General features: G+C 38.8%; 1 protein-coding gene across 5 annotated transcripts in view; it reads left to right on the plus strand.

Annotated features, from left to right (window-relative positions):
- Positions 1-284: 284 nt before the first annotated feature.
- The window catches only part of RhoGEF64C (Rho guanine nucleotide exchange factor at 64C), a 516396-nt gene continuing 500441 nt past the window's right edge, over positions 285-16239 (plus strand). For 2 of the 5 annotated variants that reach the window (XM_073979768.1, XM_073979763.1), the window contains exons 1-2: positions 285-1133; positions 7742-8592. The gene's annotated coding sequence lies outside the window, so the exon portion shown is untranslated. The remainder of the gene's footprint in view (positions 1134-7741; positions 8593-16239) is intronic. The other 3 variants (XM_073979766.1, XM_073979764.1, XM_073979767.1) reach the window with 3 other exon arrangements.

Genomic DNA, 16239 nt, shown 5'->3' on the forward strand with positions numbered 1-16239 from the left:
GCGAGATGTGACCTAAAACTAAGTTAACTCAGTCGTACTCTTTGGCTCTCCAAGTGGCTCTTCTACTAAATGAGACATTCAAAAGACTTAAGATGCAAACTTGTTACGATTTTAAGCCACACTTTTGTCTCCACCTGAGAGAGGTAGACGAAGGTTAATGCCGGTTTGTTATGTTTTCATTTCACAACGGAGAGGTAGAGAGCACATAAGAGAACTTTTTAAGTTTCTTGTTGTTTTAACAAGAAGCCGAACTTGTTTTTTGTTAGTTTCTTTAAGCATTGCCGTTGACTTTGTGTCTTTGCTGCTGGCCAAAACCACTCACCACCAAGAATGCGAGCAAAAACCAACCCAATGAACCAACCAACCAACCATTTATGGCCAAGAGTATGGGAGATTTAAGTTGAGTGTTTGGTTTTTAGAGCTCCCAAGCCAAAGCATTCGTTAGTTAACAGCGGTGACGGTCGAACGTGTATATTGTGTATAACGGTAATATGCTCAAGTGTTTGGTTTAGTTTTTTTTTTCTTCATTACTGATCTGTTGACGCTTCTTGCTCTTCTTGCCACAACCACCACCACCAACAACAACACGTTGTGGGCATAATAATTATGTGTCCAAGTCAAAGTTATGATTTTGGGTGATCGTTGTGTGTCCCTCTTTTTGTTGTGTGTTTAACTAGCCGAAAGAAGCAGAAAACCCATAAATTGAAACCTTTTTTTAGAATCGTGCGTGAGAAAATTAAAAGAAAATCTTTCCGTTCAAGCGTGTGCGTTTGTGAGTGTTAACGCGAGATGTTTTAAGTGTTCGTTTAAGTGGATGATGGTTTAAATGAAAGTTCTGGGCGATTTGTATTTTAAAGAATGATTTTTTACATTTACCAAAAAGATATATGTGTGTGTACATATGGTAAAGAAGAAGAAGATAGTTTGGCCCATAAAAAAAATAATACTTATAAAGAAATATTAAAACAAAATTATTGTCTTTAAGAAAATACTAAATTAAAATAAATAATTAATTAATGCTTCGGAACAATGAATTGAATCATTTTTACCAAAACTAAAAAAATTAAAAATCTAAAATTAAAATAATTATATAAACCTGTGTTTCCATTTTAAATTTAATAAAAAATAGAAAGGTACAAAAAAGTAGATGTTGTAAAATATTTCTACAACTGTTTTAATAAAAATATATTTAAATAAAAAATTTAAAATGCCAGAACTACACTGAATAACTGAGATGGAAAATTTATAAAAATCCCAATTATTTTGTAATTGTTATTTACTAAAAAATTCAACTATAATAAAAATAATAAAAAAACGAAATAAAGTGAAATTTTTTATTAGTGAACCCAAATTTTAACGACCCAGTCAAATTATTACCTCTGTGAATGATCTCTCACATGTGGACATCATCTCTATTATGTGGATATTTACTGTTGGCGATCTTTGGTGTCAACATGTGAGAGATTTAATTGTGCTATATGGAAAATAATAAAAACAAAATGAAATATAAAAAAAATTGTTGTGTAATCAATCTATGGGCTAAAAAATTCGGAATTAACGAAGAAACCACGTTGATATATATTTAAGTGATATATAAAATTTCTAAAACTCGAAACAATAATTTATTTTAAGACTTTTTTGGAAATGTACTCGTCAGAATTTTTATTTAAAGGCTTGAAATGTTGTTTTCGGAAGCATTGCAGAAGGGACGGCGGAGACCTCTCCCACATCAAAGATAGATGTCAGATTCCATTTTTTTTAATCAATCATGTGGGATATTTTTTTCTTTGGCTGAGTTCTAAAGAACTGGATGTGGGGACCTTAATTGATAATTTTTAAATGAGGGTTTAAGTCATTAGGGGAAACAAATTGCCAATTTACTTCCAAGGCGATTGGAAAATGTTGCTGAAATCAATTCAACTCCGCAAATCGGGCGGTACTGTTATATGAGAGCTACATCAAAACTTAGATCTATATTGCTCGTAACAATCCAAATATCCAAATTGAAGCGATTTCGATATAGTTTGACACATTTATTTCTAGACCCAATTCAGTCATACTTGCCAAATTTCATCGAAATCGGACATATTTAGCGTGTTTGGTGCAGCAATTACGTTAAATCGGCGGAAAATTTATACGGAACCTATATCCAAATTGAACCGAATTCGATGTAATTTAGAACATTTATTTCTAGACCCAATTCAGTCATGCATTCTAAATTTCATTGAAATCGGACATATGTAGCGTGTTTGGTGCAGTAAATACCTGAAATCGGCGGAAAATTTATATGGAGCTATATCCGAATCTGAAGCGATTTCGATATAATTTGGCGCATATATTTCCAGACCGAATCCAGTCACACATTCCAAAATTTATTGAAATCAGACATATATAGCGTGTTTGGTGCAGCAAATACGTGAAATCGGCCCAAAATATATATGGGACCTTTATTCAAATCTGAGCCGATATCGATAAAATTTTGAACATTTATTTCTAGACCCAATTCAGTCACACATTCCAAATTTCACTGAAATCGGACATATATACCGTGTTTGGTGCAGCAAATAAGTGAAATCGGCCGAAAATATATATGGGGCCAATATTCAAATCTGAACCGATTTCGATAAAATTTGGAACATTTATTTCTAGACCCAATTCAGTCATACATTCCAAATTTAATCGAAATCGGACATATTTAGCGTGTTTGGGGCAGCAAATACGTGAAATCGGCGGAAAATATATATGGGAGCTATATCCAAATCTGAACCGATTTCAATATAATTTGGCACATATATTTCTAAACCGAATTCAGTCACACATTCCAAATTTTATCGAAATCGGACATATATACCGTGTTTGGTGCAGCAAATACGTGAAATCGGCCGAAAATATATTTTGGACCTATATCCAAATCTAAACCGATTTCGATATAATTTGACACATTTATTTCTAGACCGAATTCAGTCACACATTCCAAATTTCACTAAAATCGGACATATATAGCGTGTTTGGTGCAGCAAATACGTGAAATCGGCGGAAAATTTATATGGGACCTATATCCAAATCTGAACCGATTTCGATAAAGTTTGGACCATTTATTTCCAGACCGAATTCAGTCACAAATTCCAAATTTCATTGAAATCGGGCATATGTAGCGCGTTTGGTACAGCAAATAGGTGAAATCGGCCGAAAATATATATGGGACCTATATTCAAATCTGAACCGATTTCGATAAAATTTAGAACATGTATTTCTAGACCCAATTCAGTCACAATTTCCTATGGCTAGAAAAATGATATTCTCCAATTTTCAGCTGAATCGGACAATAAATGCGACCTGTACGTTGAGAACGGGGGGAAGGACGGGCATGAATAAATCGAGTCAGAAAGTGATTCTATGTATATGCCTAGAAGGAACTATGGGTCTATCTCATTTCTTTTTGTATGTTACATACAAATGGTTACTTACTTACTTAGCTGGCCCATTACAGAACATTTGTTCCATAGACCGAACTAAAAAACAATCTCCAATTCTCTCTGTTTAGTGCTTGGCTTTTTGGAATACCGCGCCTTGTCATCCCTTCATCCACTGGTTTGCGCCATCTATTCTTTGGGCTGCCAATTCTGCGTGCACCGCCATTGTGGCTCGAATTTATACGCCTTTTTAGCGGGTTCATCATCGCTCATTCTTATTATATGGCCTAGACAACGCAATCGTTGCACCTCAATACGTTTATCTATACTGGTGTCGTTGTATAGCAGATACAGCTCGTGGTTCATACGACGTAGATATTCACCGTCAACGCAGATCGGTCCATAGATCTTTCGAAGAATTTTTCTCTCAAACACACCAAGCACTGCCATGTCTGCTTGCGCAAGTACCCAGGCTTCGGAACCATACATCAGCACAGGTAGTATCAGTGTTTTGTAAAGCGTTATTTTGGTTTGACGAGTTGTGGCTTTGTTTTTAAAGTTCTTACTTAAGCCAAAGTAGCATCTGTTTGCCAATACAATTCTTCTTTTTATTTCACAACTGATGTCGTTTGTTGTGTTTACGGCGGTACCGAGGTATACGAAGTCTTTTACTACCTCAAAGTTATAGGAACCAACTTCAACAGTTGGTTCGATCTCAATGGACGCATTGCGCGTCGACACCATCAACTTAGTCTTCCCGCCGTTTACCCACTTTAGCAGATTCTCCTTCGACCTTCATAAAGGTATCGGTTACTTCTTTTACTGATCGTCCCATGATGTCTATATCATCAGCATAAGCAAGTAACATGTGGCAATTGGTGTAGATTGTGCAACTTCTTTTGATGTTTGCCTCTCGTATAACCTTTTCTAGCAGTATGTTGAAAAGATCACACGAAAGGCTGTATCCTTGCTTGAAACCTCTTTTGGTAAAAAACTCTTCGGAGAGGTTCTTTCCTATTTTAACCATTCAGACATTGCTTGGAATACCTTTGAACGTAGCGGGCTGTCGAAGTCTGCTTTATAATCATCAAAAAGGTGGTAGGTGTCCATCTGCATCTCTTGGGTCTCTCCAAGATTTGCCGCAGGGTAAATATCTGGTCAGTGGTGGACTTGCCGGGTCTAAAGCCGCATTGGTATGGTCCAATTATTTCGTTGGCCATGGGCTTTAGTCGTTCGCACAATATCCCAGACACTATCTTGTAGGCGATAGGGAGAAGACTTATGCCCCTATAGTTGGAGCACAAAGTCTTATCTCCTTTCTTGTGGACGGGGCACAGGATGCTCAGGTTCCAATCGTCGGTTACGCGTTCTTCCTGCCATATGGAGCTAACTAGCTGATGCATACACCTTATCAGCGTGTTGCCTCCGGTTTTAAACAGCTCGGTTGGCAGGCCATCAGCTCCTGCTGCCTTATTATTCATCAGCCGGTTTATTGCTGTCTTTACCTCATCTTGCCCGGGTGGTATACATGCAATACCATCTTCTGGGATTGGATCTGTGGTATCTTCGTCGACTTCGTTACTATTGGATACCCACAGTTTGGAAAAATGCTATTTCCATATCCTTAGCACACTATCTGTATCAGTTACCAGATTACCTTGCTGGTCTCTACAGGAGGATGTGCCAGTTCCAAAGCCATCAGTTTAATGTTTCACTCTTTGGTAGAATTTTCGCACTTCATTCTGTCTATGTACATCTCGATTTGTTCACACTCCCGCTTTTCCACCTCTCTCTTTTTCCTGCGGAAAAGACGTTTCTCCTCTTTCCTTTTCTCCCGATACCTCTCTCGTGCGCTACACGTTGCTACTGATCGTAAAGTAGCCCTACATGCTGCTTTTTCTCTTCGATAGCAGCACTCCTGGTCATACCATGAATTCCTTGATGGAGGTCTCTGGTATCCAAGTTCTGATTTTGCGGCTATTTGCATGGAGTAGGCAATGTTTTGCCGTTGTTATGTTATCGGGACGAGGAGTGCTTTGATTAAGCAGTTGGGCCAGTTAAGTGGAATATGCTGTGGCTATCTGTTGTGATTGCAGCTTACCGATGTCCAACTTCCGTGTTGTGTCAGTTCGCACTTTGTTTGCTACGTTTAATCTGGTACGTACCTTATCTGCAACAAGGTAGTGGTCCGAGTCTATGTTTGCACCCCGATCGCACATCCAACACACTTGATTCATGTCTTCCATCTATCACAACGTTATCAATTTGATTTCTTGTTCTTTGATCTGGCGACAGCCAGGTGCCCTTATGAATAGATGCTTAAATCTGGTACTGCCAACTACCATGTTTCTTGCAGCTGCAAAGTCTATCAGCCTCATACCATTGTCAGATGTTTCACTGTGGAGACTGAATTTCCCGACTGTTGGGCCAAAGATATTCTCTTTTCCAATTTTGGCATTAAAATCGTCTAGAATAATTTTAATGTCATGGGCAGGGCAACGGTTATAAGTTTCTTCTAAGCGCTCGTAAAATATATCTTTGGTCTGTTCGCCCGTGTCTTCAGTGGGAGCATGAGCGCAAATAAAGCTGATGTTGAAGAATTTTGCTTTTAATGCACAAGGACATAATACCCCTTAACATAGTGTAGTGTAGGGTATAAAAAGTAACAGCAAAATTTTAGTCAGCAGAGTGTCTGTAATTGGTACAATGGAAAACATTTCGCAATTTTGTAGTTTGATTTTTTAATTTCGTGTCGCCGACCAGTGTGTATCGTTCCAAATAAGTAGTTATTCTTCTATGGCCACTAAAAGTCGACAAATAATCGTAAAAATATATTTTCTATTTTTAGAACTGTTAAGGGGATTAGAAGTGAAAATATTGCGACTTTCCCAGCATTGGATTTGTCATTTGCTTATAACGATTGGTTAATAATTTTATCACAGTGCTCTTGAAACAATTTTAAATGGAAGGTGCTTACACCTCAGAAGTTTTTGCGGATTCGGAAACTACAATGTTTATAGATGAGAAAAATCAAAAAACAAAAAAAAATCGCCGGAGCGCTTTTTAAATAAATCGCGATTTAAGTTGACATTTTTACGGGTGGTTTAAGTTTTCACGATTTTGCTTAAAAACCGCAAGCCCTATCAGAATGGGATTAAAGAAAATGTTGTAGCTATGAAAATTCTCTACAAGATTGACATTTATAGTATTCTCGTCGGTTTTGCCGTTTTTGAGATATAGAAGTTCAAATTGCGACAATTCAAATTCAATTCAATTCTGTATAGCCCCCTTATAAAATAATGTCATGACTGCAAATTCCCAACTTAAACTTATACATCTAAAAAAGTTACAACTTAGGATAAGTTACTTTAGATAGTCTTGTAGAGAATTTCCACAGCTTTAAGATTTTCTCAGGTCCCATATCGATAAGACTTAGCGTATTCAAGCAAAATCGCGAAACCCTAACAAAAAAACCTAAAAATGTAAACTGAGCTTCTTTATCTCAAAAACGGTACAGTCTGGGAACAAATGATAAACACCAATTCTCTAGAGAATTTTCAAAGCTACAACATTTTCTTCAGCTCCATTTAGATTGAACTTGCGGTTTCCATGTAAAATCGTGAAAACCTAAAAAACACCTAAAAATGTGAATTTTGACCGCGATTTATTCAAAAATCCCTACAGTGATTTTTTCTTGTTTTTGGATTTTTCTCATCTATGAACACTGGTGTTTCAGAATTCATAAAAACTTTCCCTGTGTAAGCGGTTTTCACCAAAAGTTAGTTAAGGCGCACCCTTCATGACATTGTTTTATAAGGGGGAGATACAGTCAGTGCATTGTCCCAATTTGAACTTCTATATCTCAAAAATGGTAAAAACTACGAAAATACCATAAAGGTCGATCTTGTAGAGAATTTTCATAGCTACAACATTGTGTAACTCCCATTTTGATAGGACTTGCGGTTTCAAAGCAAAATCTTGAAAACCTAAACCACCCCTAAAAATGTCAACTTAAATCGCGATTTATTTAAAAAGCGCTCCGGCGATTATTTTTTGATTTTTCTCATCTATAAACATTGTAGTTTCAGAATCCGCAAAAACTTCCGAGGTGTAAGCACCTTCCATTTAAAATTGTTTCAAGAGCACCGTGAACTGATTTGGTTTGATCGTATTACTGCAATCATCAATGAGTAATACTTTGAAAAAAAAAAAAACGGTGTTATGTTCGAGATCCGATACTTTTTAGCCCGATGGAATAGCAAAATACAACAAATCAAAAAAAAATATTTTTATTAAAAAAATTATAATCATTTAAAATTATTTTATAGAAAACATAAAAAGATTGTGAAAAAAATTTAAAAAAAATAATTAAAAACAAAACAAAAATATATACAAAATAATAATAGGCGAAAAAAGTAGTTTAAAATTGTGAAATACATACATACATATAATATAAATATAATATATATTATGTATCTACCAACCATTCAAAGTGTTAAAACAAAGTAAGCAAATTGAAAAATTAAAAAGAAACAACGACAACAAATAAAGAAAAATATTCAATAATTCAAAACAGTGAACGACAACAGCAACAACATTTGTATTAAACTAAGCCAAACTAGTAACAATCGCCGAGAAACCTCACGAAACCCACAAAAAGAAAACCTACAACATCAACTGGCTGGCTGGCTGGGAAGAAATCAAACAGCAAACAAAGCCAAGTTGTGGCTGGCGCAGTGAAAAAGGGTCACATCTTCTGGCTCTCTGAGACATCATAGACCATCGACATATTGCATTGCTGGGATTGAAAAAAGAAAAAAAAAAACAGCACATTGTTTGTTGTCTTTTGTAAGCCACAAACTCTGGCCGCAAATCACGTTTCGTGGGAAAAACGAAACAACGAAGATCAATTTTACATAGAACTTTAGTGAGGCTTTAAAGTGAACTGCAAAATAAATTGGCATTTTGAGTGCTAGGCAACAGCATCCTTAAACAAAACGGCAACAAAGACAAAAACAAAAACAAAGTTGACTTCTAAGGCAAAGCTATTTACATTTAGCTCCCTCTTCTCTCCACGCCGTGGCTGTGTTACTGGTTTTCTTTGGATTTTTTGTTGAACAAAACAACTTCAACGGTTAAAAACTCACCTCCAACACTTCTAATCCCTCTTTAGACCAAGGTAAGTACAACAACAGAAACTAACTAGGCTCTGAGTCTAACTTTAAGACAAGCACAACTTCTTTTTTTAACCAATAGCTTACTGTAAGCGTTATAAATTTTCGCCCCGTTCTTCTTTTTTCCATTTATCAATTCAGGTTTTTTTGGTTTGTGTTTTTTGGGGTCGGTTTTTCCCTGAGATCTGTCATGATCTGTCTTTGTATTGTGCTCGTGTGTGTTTGCCTGTTACTTGGCCAAGAACAGGAATTTCCACTCCTACATTTTGCTGGCTGGCTATGCAAGCCAAATCAACCAACTAAACAGCCAGCCAGTCAGTCATTGCCTGCATGCTTGCAGTTTATTCTTGCACAGCAACGTTTAGCATTTCCATTTGGCCTTTTTTAAGCTCCCTCTTCCGCCTCATGATCTCTGTGAAGACTAGTCTCTTGACTACTAACTCGCCTAGACTAGTCATTGGTGGTTGGTGTTGTTTTATCTTAAAGCCGGAGCAGCAGCAGCAGCATTTTAATATCATGATTGTATTTCATTTTTTCGTCTATATTGGCATAAAAGGCCATCTATAATGGCTTAAATATATTTTATTTGACATTTTTGCATTCTCAGTTTTTTTGCCTTCTTCTTCTTATGTTTGTATTTATTATGAAATTGTGGGTTTTCAATTTTGAAAGTGTGTTTTGAATGATTTTTATACCCACAGGCTTTAGGCTAGAAAGGGTATATACACATTGATACGACCAAAAATGTGCCTTATCGAAATAAGGGTTTAAGGCCTCAAGTATGTTTGGACGAAATCAGTTTCAGACAATTTGGAGTCGATTTAGTCATGTCCGTTCGGCATGTTAACTCTCGAACGGATCAACCGATTCGAACCAAATTTTGGGCATCGTAATATTTCATCCAATCTTAGTTTAAATTCGAAGATGGGCCATACCGGTCCACTACTCCGGATGTCTCCCCCACAAATATTCAAAATTTGTCTATAAATTGGTGTTAACGATAACTCTCGAAGGGAACGATCGATTTGGTTCGAACTTTGTTCATCGTATTATTCTTTCCAGATATGGATCGCTTTTGAATATGGACTATATCGGTCTACTCCTTCGGGTACCTGCCACACAAAATTCAGATAAAGTGAAGTATAAGAGCTCCTCTCGGATCGTTTTGAAATTTGTTTTCAGTAGGTTCCCTTTAGGGCTTCCTTTACGACGGTACATTTTTTTCTTGCGCACATCCATACTTCCTGAGATACTGGCCTAAAAGCTGCAAGAAATCCTGACGACACCAACCAAAATGGCAAATTGGTGCAAACTTTGCACATCGTATTATTTCATCCAGTCATGTATCAGGTTGTAATATGGGCTACATCGGTCCACGACTTCGGGTACCTCCCACACAAAATGCAGAAAAGGTGAAGTTTAAGAGCTCCTCTCGCATCGTTTTGATTTTTTCCGGTTGTTGTTTTTGTAACAGTGTTTTATTATGTTTGTATGTTCGTTCTCCTGTTCAATCTGGATCTGGGTCTATCTCCAGTTCCAGGAAGGTGGCTACTTCGATGGGATGTAACCACAGATCCACTGCAGTCAGATGAGTAGGTTTTTCGGGGCAGTTTAATCTGTGCTTAGTATCGTGCGGGTCCATGTCGCATACTGGGCCAATAGGAATTTAGGCGACTGCAATATCCCGAGCGTAATTAAGCCAAAACTACTCTGGTTTGTCGTGGCACCTGACGCTCTTCAGCTGCGATAGATGGGGGATACACTCCGACGACTGCATTTACACAATAATTACACACAAACCTGCCTGATATGCCTGTTGATCTAGAGGTTCTCTCCTATATTGATGGACCTCCGTCTCTAGAGCATGAATATCCTTCCTTCTGGGTGTATCGGTTGTTGTTGTAACAGTGTTTTTATTATGTTTATATGTTCGTTCCTCTGTTCAATCTGGCTCTGGGTCTATCTCCAGTTCCAGAAAAATGGCTGCTTCGATGGGATGTAGCCACAGATCCACTGGAGTTAGATGGGTTGGATTGGCGGTGTAGTTAAAAAGTGTTGTGTGTCGTGCGGGCCCATGCCGCATACTGGGCATATGTCTTGCACGGCGAGATCGATTTCCGCCCAATACGAATTTAGGCGACTGCAATATCCCGAGCGTAGTTGAGCCAAAACTACTCTGGTTTGTCGTGGCAGCTGACGCTTCTCAGCTGCGATAGATGGAGGATTTACTCCGAGTACTTTATTCACACTATAGTTGCTTAAGGCCTTGGCAACTGCGTCCGTGTGAATGATATTCAATCCTACTTGATATGCTTGTTGATCTAGGGGTTCTCTCCTGTATCGTTGGACCTCTCCCTCTAGAGCATGGATATCCTTCCTGATCTCCCTGAATGGGCCGGGCCTACCCACAAGATGGTGATTGGGATGGCTCACACGATAACATCCAAGCAGGTACTGCAACGAAAGCATCTCATTGTGTTGCTTTACAGGATGAATTTTTGCCTCCTCATGTAGAAGGTCCACTGAAGATTTGAGGAGGCACCCTCTCGCTGTTCTCAGGGCGGCATTCTGGCAAGTTTGAATCTTTTTCCAGTTCGTATCACACAATCTCGGGGACCAGACTGGAGCCGCATAGCTTACCACAGACCGACCTATCTCGTTATACGTGGCCAACAAGGTTTCTTTATCTGCACCCCAAGTGCTGCCGGCAAGGGACTTGAGGACCTTGTTCCTACTTTTCAACTTGTCGCAGATAGCTGTGGCGTGTGCGCACGACGTGAATGTAGTGTCGAATGTGACCCCTAAAATTTTAGGGCAGTTTGTGGTCGGAATTCTGCTACCGTCGACCACGACATTCAACTCACGTCCAAACTGCGCTGTCCATGTGGTGAACAGAGTGGCTGTAGATTTTGTGGCGGAAATCTGCATATTCCTCGAATGGAAAAAGGTGGTAAGATCGGTTAAATAGTTGTTCAGTCGTATCGTCGTTCAGTTGTTCAGGGTGTATCGGTGGCCAGCAGATGGTGATTTGGATGGCTCTCACGGTAACAACCCGGAAGAATCTTTCTCTCCTCATGTAGATGATCCACTGTAGATTTGAGGAGGCACCCTGTTGCTGTTTTCAGGGCGGCGTTCTGACAAATTTGGATCTTATCACACTGCGTGTCACATAAATTCGGGGACCAAACTGGCGCTGCATAGCTTACCACAGACCGACCTCTCGCTTTATACGTGGTCAACAAGGTTTCTTTATCTGCACCCCAAGTGCTGCCGGCTAGGCACTTGAGGACCTTGTTCCTACATTTCAGTTTATCGCAGATAGCTGTGGCATGCAAGGACGACGTGAAAGTGGTGTCGAATGTGACCCCTAGGGGCAGTTTGTGGTAGGAATTCTGCTACCATCCACCCTGATATTCAACTCTCTTCTATATTGCGCCGTCCATGTGTTGAACAGAGTGGCCGTCGATTTAGTGGCGGATATCTGCATATTCCTCGCGTGGAAAAAAGTGGCAAGATCGGTTAAATAGGAGTTCAGTCTCTCACAGATGTAATCAGGGTAGGTACCTGACGCCAGGATCGTACAATCATCCGCATACGTTACGATTTCAATGCCGTCTGGAGGGGGCGGAATACACGAAAGGTAGAGGTTAAACAGTTCCGGAGATATCACCCCTCCTTGGGGAACTCCCTGTTTCACTGTACGGGGCTTCGATTTCTTGTTCCTGAATTCCACATACGACTGGCGACCACACATATAGTTGATTATCCAACGTTTCAGACTTGGCCGGAGGGTTGTCTGCTCGATGTCCCCGAATAGCGTGGAGTGCTTGACAGTATCAAAGGCTTTTGATAAGTCAAGCGCCACAATCACTGTTCTACCATACGGCTGCTCCTGGTTGACTCCTCGACAAATATGTGTGGAGATGGCGTGCAGCGCTGTTGTCGTGCTGTGCTGCTTACGGAATCCATGCTGATGATTGGCAACTTGATAGCTATTTCTAATGTTGGGGAGGACTAAGGCCTCAAGGGTCTTTGCTACAGGTGACAAAAGCGTAATCGGCAGGTACGATTCACCCTTCCTGGCATCCTTGCCTGGTTTCAGTAGCGGGACCACCATGCCCATTTTCCAAATTTCGGGAACAATAAGGATGGCTAGCGACAGGTAGAGAATTTTAGTGAGATACTGCACTCCCGGCTTATCCAGCTGTTTCAACATTACCATGGAAATGCCGTCAGGTCCCAACGCTTTAGATGATTTAGCGTTCCTGATGGCATTCGCAACATCATTCATTGTAAACTGCGGTGGTTCATCCTCGGCAGGAAGAGATCTAATGCGACGTAACACTCTTCTCTTCGCCCTGTCACTCTTGGGGTGCTCGACAAACTGTCGATTGAAGTAACTTGCACAGCTCTTCGGGTTAGTCAACGTAACGTGACTGAGGTCCTGTCATCCCTCCTTCCGGGGTTCGAGAGTGACTTAACCGTTGCGCACAATTTACTTATACCGGTTCCAATGTTGCAACTCTTCAGATGATTTAACCATTTGTTCCGCTTATGTTCGCCGACCAGCCTGTTAACTTCCAGTGTCAGCTGTACATATACATGTGATTTTTTTCCGGTAGGTTGTTCTAGTGGCCTCATTAACAACGGTGCATTTTTTTCCGGAGTAAGTCAACACTTTGCTGACAGCACAGCTGACAGATACTTTCTTACTTGTTATAAAAGAGGAGGGCTAAAGAATTATTTTGCAGCATACTGAGAAAATAATGCTACCGAAACCTTGCGCATTAAAGCTATTTTGGTTAAGTATTGAAAATGGGGTATATAGGATCACGTTTCGGTTGTGGCCTCAATATACCACCAAAATGGCTGTAATTGGGTATTCAGTTTTCCATGGGGGTATAAAATATTCTAGAAAAGAATTATTACGTCTTAATATAGCCTCCATAGAACGGTACCTCCCGATTTTCGGTATTTCGAAGATTGTGACCTCAATATCCCACCGAAATGGCTGCAATTTGGTATTTAGTCTTCGTTGGGGGTATAAAACTCTCCACCTGAAATGTAATGGTATATCTCCATGTCTGAATATAGCCCCCATAGAACGGTACCTCCCGACTTTCGATAATTAGAAATTTAGTCTCCAATATCACAACAAAATGGATGAAATTTTGTACTTAGTCATCTTTGGGACCAAAAAAACTTTCCCCCAGAAATTGTTCAGTATAGTTTCACGTTTTGATATAGAACGGTACCCTCCGATTTTCGGTATTTATACTTATTTCCCCGTGAAATTTATCAGTATAGGTCCACGTTTTCCCGATTTTCGGTATTTTGAAGGTTTTATCCGCATTACCCTACAGGAATATGTAAAATTCTGTGTGCTGTCTTATCCCAATATACTTTTTCCAACTGCCGCATGAAATTACAAAAGGGAGGTTTTCTTACATTCACTGAGTTATAATTGGATTTTTTATATTTTACAAATGCATAGCAACAACAACATTTCACATATTTTATCATCACAAATTTATTTCAAAAATGCAAAAAAAAATATATATTACAATTTTATTTAAAATATTATTATTTATTTGTTTTCATACAAAATCTAAAAACTAATTTATACAAATTTTGAGTTAACAAAATTTGAAAATTTATTTCCGTTTCTATTACTCAAAATCATTGACACATAATTGCAAACTTTCTTCCATCAAATGGTTGATTCGCCCCTATGCGTTGATGGTAGTGTTGCATACTTACATGAACTGCTCTTCTTCTCCGGCTTCCTTCTAATCTTTGGTATTAAATTCCATCACTTGCTGCTATCTCACGCACACACCCACGCCCACTCCTCTTCCACTATAAATCCGTACTTTCCAAATTGGGTGAAACATTTTTCAAACCCAATTTCTCCAAATTACGTAAACGTTGCAATTGATTTGTTAGCGTTGTTTTAAATTGAATTTCTCTGGTGATTGCTTGCAAATCTTCTTTGCTACATTGTTTTAAATTGCGTGCACATTTATTTATTAGATTATCTGTGAGTGTAAGTTTGGTTTTATTTAAACGGGTATAGCGTGCCTGGGGACGTCGTAACTCTTCACGATATAAATACAGGGTATATCCAACGGAGGGCTTTTCGTTTAAATCCATTTCGTTATTGTTTTTTGTGATAACGGAGTATGATGTTAACTAAACGTGTAGCAATTTAAGAATGATGCTTACTAATGCAAATTCCTTGGATTTATAAGTGTTACAAGTGGCGCTATAGACTAGCGGATACCTGCATGTAAACTTCAAGACATTTTATAGTTGCCTGTTTAAAAATTCTCTAGAAAATTGCAAGAAATTTCCCCTACATTATTGATAATCCCAGTCATTAGCATAGTTGCAACTATTATATGTGGAAACACGTGGTATGTTTACCTGTGGTTCCTAGAACTGATGTGGGACCTAATTTGTGTATTGTCTTCAGGTAGTACAGTCACATTTTATTATAGTTATGTAGGTTAACGGGTGGGATTAACTTTTGATGTGGCCAAAGATATTGATAGTAATATTGTGTAACCTAAAGATTTTTGTGCAGGCCAAATCGAAATCTCATATTCCGCGTCAGAACACACCAGAACTGTTTTATTATACTGTTCTTAAAATTTGCGTTGTATTCTTAAATCGACAATTACTATTTCGGAATACATGATATGACTTGCAACAATGTCCCAGCAAATAGTCCCATTACCAAATAACGGGTTTATGTAGTACCTTTTGGTGGCTGCGTAACTACTTACAATTCAACCTACTGACCCATTATTTCAATTAGGGCATGGCAAATTCTATGGCCTCTAAATTTGACAAACAAGCTGAAAAAATAAACGCATTGATAAGATTATAGCATTCATTGACTGGTACCGGAAGGAGTGGACCTATTAGAACCACTTTCGATATTTTACTTCAATACAACTCGGGGACTTTTCATACCCTCCACCGTGAGCATATGAAAGCGACACAATAAGTGATCGATTGTCTCTGTATCTTTCTCATCTACCCTACCCTAGTCAACAGTATCATATCTTTCCCATGTGCAGGACATTAATCTGATTCTGCAGTGACCATTTATTATTCCCACCGTTCTGAGTGGACCTATAAGCACCACCTTCGAATTTCATCTAATATTCGAAGAAATATTACGATATCCACAATGTGGACGAACGCAGTATTCGGTTAGAACTCTCCAGCTACTACATATGGTGCCATAGGGGGTTTTACACGTTTCGGGCTGTATTCTTAAAAAGTATGGACTTTCCCTGAAAAAACTGTCGTAATTGAGGCAGCGAATGATAGTTGCTTCAACAAAAATCAAATTGATTCGAGAGCAGGTCTTAAAGTGAATTTGTCCGAAATTTTGTGTGGGAAATACCCGAATTGTTCGCACACCCGCCTTACACGCAGAAGGTCGTGGGTTTGATTCCCCGGCCAGCCAACATTAAAACATTTTTAACGGTGGCCTCCCTTGTCCATTCTGGGATGTTTATGGAACAATTATTATACCCGAAGGAGTTGACAAATATAAACCATATTCGAACCTGATCTATATATTCTAGATATATTAGGATGTGCAAAGTAAGGGCCAAATCAATTACTATCTTCAAGAG

Source organism: Musca autumnalis, unplaced genomic scaffold (genome assembly GCF_047663935.1).
Source record: "Musca autumnalis isolate F117 unplaced genomic scaffold, ASM4766393v1 scaffold_4, whole genome shotgun sequence".
NCBI lineage: Eukaryota > Metazoa > Arthropoda > Insecta > Diptera > Muscidae > Musca > Musca autumnalis.